This window comes from Panthera pardus, unplaced genomic scaffold (assembly GCF_024362965.1).
Source record: "Panthera pardus isolate Hobbes unplaced genomic scaffold, ASM2436296v1 HiC_scaffold_7, whole genome shotgun sequence".
NCBI lineage: Eukaryota > Metazoa > Chordata > Mammalia > Carnivora > Felidae > Panthera > Panthera pardus.
Genome location: NW_026527002.1, coordinates 26350379 through 26363574, shown reverse-complemented (window position 1 = coordinate 26363574; position 13196 = coordinate 26350379).

Below are 13196 nucleotides of genomic sequence, written 5' to 3'. Positions count from 1 at the left end.
CTAAACTTTTCTTTGGCCTTTCTTCATTCTTGTCTGGACTACTAAGTTTCCTATAACTGGTGTCTTTTCTGATATTTCCTCCTATTAATCTTAATAAGTCAAATGCCTTCTATGAAACAGCCCATAATCGCCCTGTCATAGAACATTCTTGTTCCTCTGGCTGTCATATCCCTCTTCTTGGAGGAGGCCCTAAGATATCAATAGCGTCTGCAATGTAAAATTCACAGGTCAAAAATAGTCATGTCAGTTTTTGAGAAAATAATATAGGTGCAAAATATATTAAAATATATAATTAACAGGAGTTAGCATGCTATTGATGCTATACTTGGAGAAATGATGAAATCATTCATGTTCCAAATTTTGCATATTGGAAAATGCTGGTATCATTAAGCACTATTGAGAAGCACTGAACTAGTTTCAGGAAAAAGTATGAAACAAGGTTTTAAATTACTAAGGATTTCATAATAAATTAAAATAATGGTACAGACTATTCTCCAAAGAATTGTTTGAAAATGGAAAGAAAATTAATAAGAGGGTGATTTTGAATTCCTAAAAGATCATTGATCTTAGAATACATGGGGGAGTATGAAATCAAGAGAATGAAAAAAGGAAAAAATATTTTTTTAGGAATCAGCCTTTGACAGATGGAAAAATACTTCTTTTGCTGAAGATGTTTAATTTGTGAAATCAGCAGGAAAAAGATCGAGGGAGATTGAATTGAAATAAGTTACATACATGTTTTGCAATTCAGCCTAACATGGATACTCATAGAATGGGCCTTGAAAATGAAGTAAATTGTTTAGGATAGCATTCAAACAAAAGTGTAAAATGATTGCTAGATGGAAGAGGGTCCATGGTCCATACCGGTCCATGGCTGGTATGCAACTGTAGGAAAGGTAGCAGTGCTATTTTCCAACTTTTCCAACTAAACAGTGATTAGCACCCAGGAAGAGAAACAGGGGAGGCTAACGCTATCAGAACCCTGATTTGAAATTCGCAAGGTAGGAATTGTGGAAGAACAGAGAACAATGGAACCAAAAATGGTAAGGAAAGCATTATTGGAAGGGTTGAAGCCCAAGAAAGTGACATAAAGTCAGACGGAGCTGGTGAAGGAGATAATTCCCAGGGGAATGGGAGCAAGTACACTAAGGGTGAGAAATTTGGCAAGGTATAAAGATAGTAGGTTGTGTTTACAGACTAAATATTTAGAATACAAAATCTTATATACAGAGCTCTTCTATGGAATAAACAAAAAAAAAAAGTGGCCATTTCACACATAGATGAGGTCTAAGGGGGAAAAGTTTTTAGGAATGAAAATATGAAGGAACTGTGAGGTTTACATTTTCCTCTTCAATTTTTGTCTACTCATCACACATTTCTTCTGCTTTTAGTAAGAGTAACCTAATTTTCCTGAAGGAAGCATTCCTCCTATTTTTCAAATCCAAATCATTCAGGTTGAATCTGTTGACTATACTCCTACCCCAGGGGTGGTCGATTATGACCCCATGTTGGCCAATCAAAGCAACATACGAATATGGCCACTGTAGTTAGTTTAGAACTGGCTGAATACATCATACAAACAGGTCCAACAAATATAAAAAATATTCTAAAAAATATTTGTAGTCACTGTAAGTTTCAAATGCACACTTGAAGGTATTCTTAGGCATAATGGTACCTCAGGGGGGTCATCTGCCTTAGAATGAAGCCAGATTTAGAGAAAAAGCATAGAAGAAATAGAGACGTTAAGACCGGATGGTGCAAGACCGTGGTATAGCCATGCCCATGCTATAATACCTAGATTCTTCATATAAAAGTGCTCCATTAATGTTTTCAGTTGATGTCTATTTGAATTGAGCTTCTGTTATTTGCAACCACAAAAGTTTCTGATTATAAATAACTGCCACCAGGCTTTTCATCTCTTGGTAAACAAAAAATAAAAGCCAAAAATATAACAGAAACTGAGCAGCAAATTATTCCTGGTAAATATTTTCATGTTGTTCATTGTTCCTTTTTATCCCCATTTATTTTAGGCAAATCTTAATTGCTCTAATTAGGGCTTAAATTAATTATATCTGATCACACTCAATGTGACTTTTTTTCAGCTGATATGACTAAATTTAAAACAAAAGCAATAATGGCAGTCTTTTATGTGCTTAGGAAAAAATTACGGAGTAGTGGTGAACCAAGGATAACTTCTAGTCTGTATAATTTTCATTGTCTTTGTGAAAATATGTGTTATTTAGAAAATAGTTCTCTCTCCTATAGGGTCATCCCTGGAAAAGGTTGGGAGCACTATCACCTAAGTAAATAATATAATAAGTACAACTGGAAATAAATTAATATTTAGTGTAGAAATAGATGTTTTATTTCAGTGACTTGGGTAGAAAAGCTACAATTATGGAGCTTTCAAAGATGATAGCATAATGATACAGTCCTTTATCTGATTTACAGAGAATGCTGCCATTTGAAACAAAGGAAAAAGAGTAACTAGGACAGAACGAGCTCAAATTAAATGACCACAATACTCAGATTTTTTTCCCCTCTTAGATAAGAAGATATCATTTGGCTGAAAGAATGAAGAAAAAAAGAGGTGGGCTCGATGGCTTAGATGCCTGCAAATGGAATACCTTTCACCTCTAATTGACTGACTGAAATGGCGGCAGTCTCCATAGAGACTGAAATTCCTCCATGAGAGATGGCAGTTCCGCAGGGAGGCTGCGGATGAAGGACTGTGTGTCCATTTATGAGAGATAAGGAGCATGACATTAGGACTGGATTCACTGCTTTCCATAGCTAATCTTTGCCGTTATCAGTCTTTCATGTTTTAAAATACAGCGTTCTACACGAAGATTCAATTTAAAGAATTATAACTTGTTTATGATAATACATTGAGGCTTGGGGGAAATTTTTGAATCAATCTAGTTCTTAAACTACCGCTCACACTATTAAGCTTCATGTTATATCCATCAATATGTATCGGGTTTTGCTTCTTCTGTACGATTATGCTCTGAAATCCTGTGATTATATTGTCACAGATAAGTGCTATGATTTAAGATTTAAATCATCCTGCCTCTCATATATAGGTTTTAATAATAAATTTTAATAATAAAATAAAACATTTTAATAGTAAAATAAAACAGAAAAGGAGGCCTTCCAACCACCAGTGATGCATTTCTTCCTCGCCCGTGTCCTCCACCCATGCTCTTCTGGCTTAACGCCGAATTCACTGGTGGCTTTTCGGCTTTGAATACTATTTCATCTGACTTCTCTTGCTTTATATGGCATGTAAATGTTGGGTTTCCTCAGAACTGCATCTAGACCAGTAGCATATCTGCAGTTAAAGTCCTCCTAACCTTCCTTCCTCTTCCTTCAGACTCTCGCTCATGGTCTCTGTGCTCCAGTCAGGGCAAAGGATTTTTCTTTAAATATAAATGGAGTTATGTTAGTGTTCTGCTTATCCTTTTCACGGATTTCTGTTGCAGAAACAGTAAAATTCAAAACTCATTGCAAGTCTCTTCATTAAGTGTTCCTGATAATTGCCTGCGTTTCTTCTCTTCAGTACACTGCAGTGATGTTTTTTTCTCAATTCATCAAAAATGCTAAATTTGCATCTTAAAAAAAAAAGTTTCTTTATTTTGAGAGAGAGAAGAGAGAGTGAGCCTGAGCAGTAGAGGAGGGTCAGAGAGAGAGAGAGAAAGAGAATCCCAAGCCGGCTCCTCACCAGCAGAACCTGAGGGCAGGGAGCAAGGGGGTCTGCCTGAGGCTCATTAGTACAGAGCCCAAGAGGGAGGGGGAGAGGGGGATCTCAACTTGAGGCTCCATCTCACAACCTTGAGATCGGGTGAGATCAAGTGATATCAAGGAATCACGAGTCCAGCGCTCTTAACTGAGCCACCCGGAGGCCCCTTAAATGCATCTTAAAGCATTCTTTTCACAACTCCTCAGGTGACTGGCTTTCTTTCCCTTTCTTGGTTCTCAATTTATATGCAATTGAGTCAACGATGTTTTTCCTGATAATCTATTCAAAATGTCCCCAAATATTATTCTCAGTATTAATCTTTATTATGCCTCCTTCAAAAGTATACTGGAATAGGGTGCCTGGGTGGCTCAGTGGGTTAAGCATCTGACTTCCGCTCAGGTCATGATCTCACGGTTTGTGGGTTCGAGCTCTCATCAGGCTCTGTGCTGACAGCTTAGAGCCTGGAGCTTGCTTCAGATTCTGTGTCTGCCTCTTTCTTTGCATCTCCCCTGCTCACGCTGTGTGTATCTCTCTCTCTCTCTCAAAAATAAATAAACATTTTTTAAAAAAGCATACTAGAATATGTTCTAATTTTCTAGATTGGCCTATTTGGTTGTATATATATTTTTTCTTCTCCACTAGAGCATAAGCTTCATGAAGCCCTGGTTCTTTTGAGTAATTCCACACAAAATCACCAATACGAACACCGCACTGGATGAATGTTCACTGGATTATAATTCAGCACAATGGTATTTTTACAAATTTTTTTTTCTAAATTTTGGTACTAAACACAGGAGCTCCACCAGATATTAGATATCAAATGGACTTGTTCCCTCATACTCTCATGTCTTTGCTTAATCAGTAGCTTCTCACTGAGACAGCCCCATCTCAGCATTCCAAATCCGTGGCTCCTTTCTATTATCCTCCAAAGCATGTTTCCTATTCTAATGTAGAATATGTTTAAATTAATTAATTTTGTGTAAAACTCATGAATCACTTTATGACTTTTTTTTATTCTTGTTGCTGTTGCTATTTGTTTTTCTACTGAGATACCTTAGGGCTTGATACATTTTGGTGGAATATATGATTGATGTTCCAGGTTGAGTGTAGAGAAGGGTTTCTTGGGAAACAAACATTGTCTTAAACATCCCATTGGCTTGGGCATTCACAATGTTCACAGGAATAAAGTTCTTGGGAAGTGTTTCAGTAATAAAATATTGTAACTTTTTTAAGACTTAGTCTTATCTTTTATTAATATCTAGTAGTACCAATGACCTACAGATCACAATTTTGGTGAAAGAAAAAGCTTTGAACATAGAGTCTTAATACTGGTTGTGGCTTTAGGGGTCCCCTGGTCCAACACTCTTTACAAGTGGGGAAGCTGAAACCAGGGATCCATTAGTGTGACTTATCCAAAGACACAGAAATCATTAGTGGCAGAGCCAGGATTAGATCCCAGGTCTCAATGCCCAAGAAGATGCTCCTGGGAGACCATTCTAAGCTGTTACTTATAGCTAACATTGTTCATCATTAAAAACAAATGTTTGTGGATGCAAAGCACTCTTACCACTGCATATATACTCAGCGCCTAGAACATAACAGAAGTTCAATAAATATTATTGTATTAACAAATGCCCAAATACCTTTTTAATCACCATGATGTGTTCTGTTAGGTTAGAAAAAGTGACATGAAGTTCAAGAGTTGGGAGTGAATGGAGCAATAAGTTACTGTAAAATACAAACGTTGTCTGAAATGTCTCTAATGGTTCTGTGTTGTTGAGTCATCTCGGAAGGAGACCCACACTACGAAACCATCTGTACCCTGGGCATCACATGATCTACTCTGTGATAACAATTACATTGGAGAAAACTCTCACTGGTCTAGTTTAAGAATTTTGTTTAAAACAACTAATATTTGTGGTTTAAATAAGTGAAGAGATAAAAACACACTGAAGATCACATTGGCGTGTTCTTACGGCTATAGCTCAGTCTGTGTTAGGATTATTAGGGTAACGTTTGGAAATAAGATAAACTCTTCCTCAGTGTAAAAGAGTTTGTATCATAAGAGAAGTCTGACACATGCTGGTGGGCATCCACCTCTAAAAATCTGTTTTAGCACATTTTAAAGTGCTCAAAAACATGCTCTTGCTTTTTTACTGCCTTGAGAAAATATACTGGTGATTATTAATAGAAGAAAAGAAATTTAGACACTTTTGGGAATACGGAAAAAGGAACTCTAGTCATTTCCATAAATATTGGCATCTGTTTAAATTCACAGCAAAAATAACCAACCAAAGTGTATACTAAGATAAAAATAGTTCACCTGGCACTGTTTTGAAGAGAGTCAGACACCATGAAAACAATTCTTTTTTTTTTTTTAACCTGGAACATTCCTGCACAGCCACTCCTTCAACAAATAAATATTAAGCCTTTTCCATATGCAATGTACTATGTTAGGGAGAAGCTCAACTAAGGCTAAGGTAATTTTCCAAGGCATGTAACTGTCCTATATATTTGGAATATTTTCTGCCTCAGAATAAAGCCCATGAGTCAATAAGAAAATTATACCCTGTGGGCATTTACCATTTAAGATTGTGTCTCACTTTGTGAAATGTCCCTTTGACACATACCAAAGTAGATATTTCAAATCTAGAATCTACAAGATGTACATCTGCTCTCACCCTACAATCCCCCTCATCCTCCTGGAGACACTTACATTGGAGCCACTTACATTTTTGTCTTTTTCTCCTGTTCAACTCTGACTTCCCCTTCAACCTCTTGGTTTTTTCTTTAGGTCAAGGTGACAGCCATTCACTTAATCCTCCATTACCAGGCCACACAGATCAATTTCCAGCTCCATGCTAGCCTTCTATCTCCTCAGGTAGCTCATTAGTTTCCTGGCATCTTGCCTCATGATATAATTCCTTTATTCTCTCTTAAGAACACTCCCCCAAAACTTCTGTGATTCTAGCTTCATATCTCCTGAATTCATTTTCTTCTTGGTATATGACAAGAAACAGTCATTTGTTCCTCAGACTCACTTGACGTTGTACATGAAGTCATTATTCTCTCACAGTTATATGATAGGTAACTGATGTAAAGTTGGTCAAAGTCAAGCCCTTGGAAAGATGTAGAATGAAAAGAACAAGACGTTGACTCACTTCAGAATCCAGAAGATGGTCCTGCTCGTTTAAAATTTGTTTTTAACGTTTTATTTATTTTTGAGACAGAGAGAGACAGAGCATGAACAGGGGAGGGTCAGAGAGAGGGAGACACAGAATCTGAAACAGGCTCCAGGCTCTGAGCTGTCAGCACAGAGCCAGACGCCGGGCTCAAACTCACGGACCGCGAGATCATGACCTGAGCTGAAGTCGGCCGCTTAACCGACTGAGCCACCCAGGCGCCCCATGGTCCTGCTCGTTTAGAATATGCCTGTTGTCCACGCAGACTCAGCCATGGTCATTGGGGGTACTGGAAACACCCTCTACCTGTTGCAGTGACTCCATTCGTGTTCCAATAAAAACCATTGTTTATACTTGCAGCAGTGATCTTCCTAGGAAACAATTAAAATTATGTCATCTTTTTACTATGTGTCAATGGCCCTTTCTTCTTCCGTTCATTATTTTTGGAATCATTTTAAATTTGTATAATAATATACAAACCCATGTTACTTGCAGTTCACATCCTCAACCTCTCCTGATTGACTAAACAAAGGATGCTCTTTTAAAAATTAGAATTTTATGTTCCCTCCACCCCAAACACCTCTTGCTGCCAACCCGTGCATTCAAAACTACACATATACGCTGGCAATCCTAATCCTTTCTGATTGGCTCACACCTACTCCCAATTCAGGTTTCAATTCAGCCATCCCTGCCAGCATCCTGTTGAGTTTTCTTACCCTGTAAGCATGGTTTGCTTCTCTTTGTCATAAGCAGCCATTCTCATCAACTATAAGCTCTTGGAAGCTGATGAAAATAATACCTTTTAAAAAACATATTGTGCCTCCAGTGTCTATTCCAATACCTGACACATAGTAGGCAGTCAAAAAATCACTGAAGGATAATGAAAGGTGGCCCATCTATCTTTGACTAGGTGACCCTGTTTAAATGCATATGCACACTCACTGATACTTTTCTTAAGAGATTTAAGTATATACTTAGTCTTCTTTTTAACATTTTTTTTAATTTTTGAGAGAGAGAGACAGAGACAGAGCATGAGTGGGAGAGCGGAGAGAGAGAGAGAGAGAGAGAGAGAGAGACAGAATCCGAAGCAGGCTCCAGGCTCTAGGCTCTAGGCTGTCAGCACAGAGCCTGATGTGGGACTCGAACTCACAAACCGCAAGATCATGACCTGAGCCGAAGTCGGACACTTCACAGACTGAGCCACCCAGGAGCCTCTCAATCTGATGCTCTTATTATTAATTCTCCTCTGAATGGAATTTCATCAAGTATCAGAAGATCAACTTGAAAGTGACCCTCAATTTTAATCTCTTTAACTTTCTAGGTTGAATCAGAAGGAATTGCCTATTTTGCAGGTCAAATGCAGTTGAATATCAGCAACCGTTTATACTTCATGCTTACAAATGAGAAAACCGAGACCTAAAGAACTTAAGTGACTTGTCCAAAAATCATATCTTGGGGTATAAGCCTGGAGTCAAGATTAGAAACCAGATTTTCCATATAGATTACCTTCTATGTACATTCATGTTTCTTGCCTTACTCCCAAAGGTCAGTAAGGTGGGGGTCCAGGCAGGCAGCTACTTACTCCACCCACTCAAAACACTTGTCAAGTTCATGTTGTAGAGATGAAAAACAGACTTCTTAACCTTTTTGTACTGCAGAAGATACAGTTAAAGTACCTACATGTCCCTTAGTCCCAGTGGGCAAGGCAGTGATGAGCTGTTACTTCCCAGTACCTCCTTCCCTCAAATATCATCCGCAAGAGGTAAATTTCAAACATGGTGACTCTGACAGTCACCTTTGTATCTCCCACAGTATAGTGTTTCACAAAGGTTTGTTGAATTGAATATAATGGAATTGAGTGAAATGTGAAACCCCCAGTTCCTATGGATTTTTGTCAAACACATGCTCCCTGGTTGTATTTCTCTGTTCTCAAGGTCTCAAGTTTCTACCCTCACTATTCTTGCATGTTATTTCACTGATGCCACACATTTAGTGCTAAAACTGTGTTTGGTTCATAAGGTCACAGCTTAAAATTAAATTTGTTTTAAGTTGGAAGTTACCTATTTTGTAAGGCTTCTTTCTTTCTGTAATAAAAAAACATTAAACTAAATATGTATGTTAAGCAAATTAATTTTATTCCTGCCTAGACATTTGGAAATCTTATTCTCTGATTATAAGAAGGGTCATTAAATATCTATTGGCTTGCCTCATTCAAATCAATTGCTTCCAGTGAATTCAAATAAAGGAAGTCACTGAAATAAACCATCAACTCGAATATGCAAGACTAAAGTGCTATTTATTAGCTAATAACCTGGATTCCCCAAATCAATGTCTGTAATATGGTAAGAAGTAATCATTTTTGGTAAATTAATTAATATTGAATTGTTTCATAATGTCCTTGCTGAAAAACTCAGTGTTAGGCATTTTCCCCCTTTGTTTCTAAATGTTTCTCCTAACAGGTTTGTTTTGTACCTGGAAGGTGCTCCTGTGTCAAAATATAAAATATTTGCACCAAATATTTCAAAATCTTTCAAATAAAATTCATCAAAAGATCAATATATTTAAGGATTGGTTTTAACTTTTTATTGCAATTGAAAGTGTGTGTTATACATACTAATGTCTATTATAACTGTGCACCTGAAATGTTAACCTATCCAATATGTTCTGTGTACTAGATAATTAGGACATTTCCCCCAAAGCAATGATATTAACTAAGGCTGACAGTAAGGGACTAATGAGATAGGAGAAATGAAAACGTAGCGAAAATTGTAGGAGAAAATCTTTTAATGTAAAGGTCAGCAATAGAAATATAGCGCATAACTACTTGACCTAACCCAAAACAGGTCATAGGAATTACAAAACTCTTTCTAATTATATGCAATACTGATTGAAAGCAAATATGAATATAATCACCAACTGAAATCCTATGTGTTAAGTAACCAGTTGCAAGCATTCAAGTCTGCAAATTGAAAACTGCAAACATCTGTGTGGTTCCCCCGAGTTTTCTTTCCTTCAACACTTTCAGTAAATTTAATGACACAAGAGAAACCTTGTGGCAGTCACAAAACTACACAGCTTAAAGATGAACTTTGGATATTTTATGTGCCTTTCAGGATACGTCAAACATCTCACGTGCACGCACACACACACACACACAAACAAATCCTCGGTCAATGCATCCATCAATCAGTAACAGTTCTCAGTTTGATGGCGGTATTTTTATTTATTCAACTTTTCTCTTTCTTTTCTTTTCTTTTCTTTTTTTTTCCAGCCAGGGTCAAATGCTGTCCTTCTGATCTGCTACAATCAGGTGCTCTCTGTAGAGCTCTCTCTTTGTTCTTCAGGAGGGGATGCATTCACTACCCTGATGTGTGCCTTTTGATGATCTGAAAAATGTGGGTGTTCCTCAAGGGCTACTGATCTAGATGCCTTCGTTGCTAGAAATAGATCAAGGGAGGCTTTCTCCAAAAATCCAGAGTCATATCACAAAGAAAACCAAGAAGATTAAAAGTTTTGCTATCAAATTATACTCTCACCACTAAGCAAAACCTTTGTCTCCTTTTATTTTTGGGTAAAATTACCAGCGAAAGTAGCTGTATTAACATGCTATACTCAAGAACCCATTCTTCTGAAAAATGAATAAGTGGCACAATTCTTTAAACAAAATAATAAAGCTATGTCTACCAGAATCAACGACACATTTCAGAATTAACGTCTATCTTGCTAGGAGGTATTGTGACATTTGAGTCTGTTGAGGCATCAGGAATTTAGAAGAGAAAGCGAAAATACTTATCTGTTTGGATTGTGGTTGCATCAACCTTCAAAAGGATAAAGAACTGAATTGACAAGTGATCATGAGGGAATTGTGCAAATATGCATCTTAAGGCTAAACACTGCAAATTTATGATAAATGCACTTTGGCCAAAAAATGGTGTATATAGAAAACAGTTTTAATAAATGTAATAACTTGACACCCTTATTTATTGTGATAACGATGATGATGGCAAAACCCAAAATAATCCAACGCACCAACACCATAAATTAATGGCACTTTTGAAAAAAGGCGATTGGAAGTTTAACGTAGTAACTTAATTTTTACAAAATGTCTTCACCAATAGTCTAGCCTAAAGCACAATGCATTCCACCAGAAAGCAGAAGTGAATGGCTTTTTGATTCTTAGAACCCATTCTCACATTCCCTGATATCCAGTTACTTATTTTTGCCATATGCACAACCAAGATAAAATTACTCAACATTCTACCTAGGGGTCAAAAGCCACCCCCTACCCTTATTCTTCTGAGATGGAGACAGATATTCAATTCTTATTTTGACATTGGATTATCAGTAAAATGAAGAGAATCAAATTTGTACAATAAAAAACAAAACCAGAGGATTGGGGAAAGGCTAACATTTAAAAAAATACTTGGTGACATTTGGACACAAGTCCAAAAGTAAACGCAAGTTATGATTATTAATAACAAAAAAAGCACACTGTATGAAGTTTGAAGAATTGGGAATTATTTGGTGGATCACGGATCAAGTCACCTGCCAGATGTAAAAGCTGTTGCAAATTAACTGAAGGGGAGAAAGGAATTGAAGAGGAGACAGGAACATCACAAAGAGCTTTTAGTCACAGCTTAATATTTATAGTTCTTTTAGGCAGGGTGAGATTAGTCAAACTTGTCTAAATTGGATTCAAAGTGATACCATGTGGCCTGGATTCTGGATCCACAAAGCCTTGACACAGTTTTACTGAAATAATTGTCTTTAAAGTAAGCAACATATTGCCTTTTTATGTGCTGTTGAAATTTATACAAGGTGAAGGTAATCTTTGAAAGGGGACGGATAAAGGTGAAATTAAAGACCAACCCTAAAAATCAATTAACTGATCAAATCACATATCCTTTTTTAATGTTTCATACTAATAATTATCTATTACTGACAAAGAAACCCAAAGAAGCAAAGACTTTGAATTTAAAGTTTCATAAGCAAGTGTAGGGGTCTTTGATAATAATGCCTAAATTCCCTTATCCTTTGCAATTACTTCTGCTGAAAATTTGTTCTGTTTTCATTGTTTTTAACCCTCAATTTAAGGACACATTCTTACGAAAACCCAACAATAGAACTGAAAACAGTGAAAATAACTTGAAGAGTATGTATTATTTATTTCAAAAGTACTTTTAAAAGTCTATCTCATTGAATGTGTGTATATATTGAATGTGTGTATATACATAGTATATTACCAGCACTTACAGTCACCAAATTTGGATGAGAACAGTTTTAGAAAATATAGTATTAAAATACTACTCTCTATACTACTCTCACAAAATTCCAATTTATGGCTCTTTTATGGTTTGGATCAGGCTATGTTACTCTAAGGAAACATTTTTTTTAAGTTTATTTATTTATTTTGAGAGAAAGAGCAAGTGCAAGAGAGAGAAAGAGAGAGGATCCCAAGAAGACTCTGGACTGTCAGCGTGGAGCCCTATGTGAGGCTTGAACTCACAAACTGAGCTGAAATCAAGAGTCAGACGCTTAAATGACCGAGCCACCCAGGTTCCCCTAAGCCAACTTGGTAAACAAAAAGTAGCCATAGTAGCAAATAAAAGATGTTTAAATAAAAAGTAAAGCAAACATCATGCATGTGATATGAAAGATTACAAGTTCTTAAGCAAATGAGTACACATGAATTGATTTCAAACTGAGGTGGTTTGATATCCTTGAAAATCAGATTAACTTCATGGAGGGTTATTAGGACATTTGGATGTTTCACCTGTGTGCATTGAATGTCCTTTTTAGTATCGGAACTGGATGATATCTGTTGTATTGAATATTTCATACCCACAAAAGGAAAAAATACAAACCGACATTCAGCAGGAAGTAGGCTTTATGTTAACTAGTCACTAAATGACTCTTGATCAGAATGGAGCTTTGCTAAGAGGCTCTCAAGAGAGAGGTCATTGCTTTCTCTCTAAGAGGGCCGGGCTGCATAGCTATTCTACAGTCTATTTTAGGAGAACTCTAAAGAAAGCCAAGCTATGAATATAATAAATGTCCAGTGTAGCTGGCCAGTTCACTGAGGTGTCAAATCGTAAAACTTTAAAGCCAGTTAAGATACTTCCAAGGTATATCTTGTGAAGGAATTATTTTTCCTTAAGAGTATTAGCATTCTATATTACAAGGATATTATGTTAATGAGTCACAATCAGTCATGGGACTGGATGCTATGGAGTTATGAAAAAGTGTATTAAATTTCATCATAGTGTTCAACACAA